The sequence below is a fragment of the Sinocyclocheilus grahami genome, unplaced genomic scaffold, assembly GCF_001515645.1.
Source record: "Sinocyclocheilus grahami isolate Dianchi unplaced genomic scaffold, SAMN03320097.WGS_v1.1 scaffold2.1, whole genome shotgun sequence".
NCBI classification, from domain to species: Eukaryota; Metazoa; Chordata; class Actinopteri; order Cypriniformes; family Cyprinidae; genus Sinocyclocheilus; species Sinocyclocheilus grahami.
Genome location: NW_015505181.1, coordinates 2,453 through 2,780, shown reverse-complemented (window position 1 = coordinate 2,780; position 328 = coordinate 2,453).

Here is a 328-nt window from a genome sequence, read left to right as displayed (position 1 = left end):
ACTTCAGGCCCCCATGATCCTTTGCACAGGGAAGTTGTTTGGCGTATTTAGGCGTATTTGGCATATAAGTTGTATGGCATAATTTAGAACTGCATGGCATTAATTTTGCATAGGCAAAATTTATCCATTTAAAGCCAATTGCTAATGAAGTAATATCCATTGGCCTTGATGCAATAAACCAAAAATAAATAAACTAATGCTAAACAAAAGGCGCAGCTTGCACAATCTATACTCATCGTTTCGAGTGTTTTTTTTGGATGGTCAACCAGTGCACAAACTGTGGGACGAAGGCTCCTCCTTGATCGTCTCATTAAGGTGAGTTTTTTTT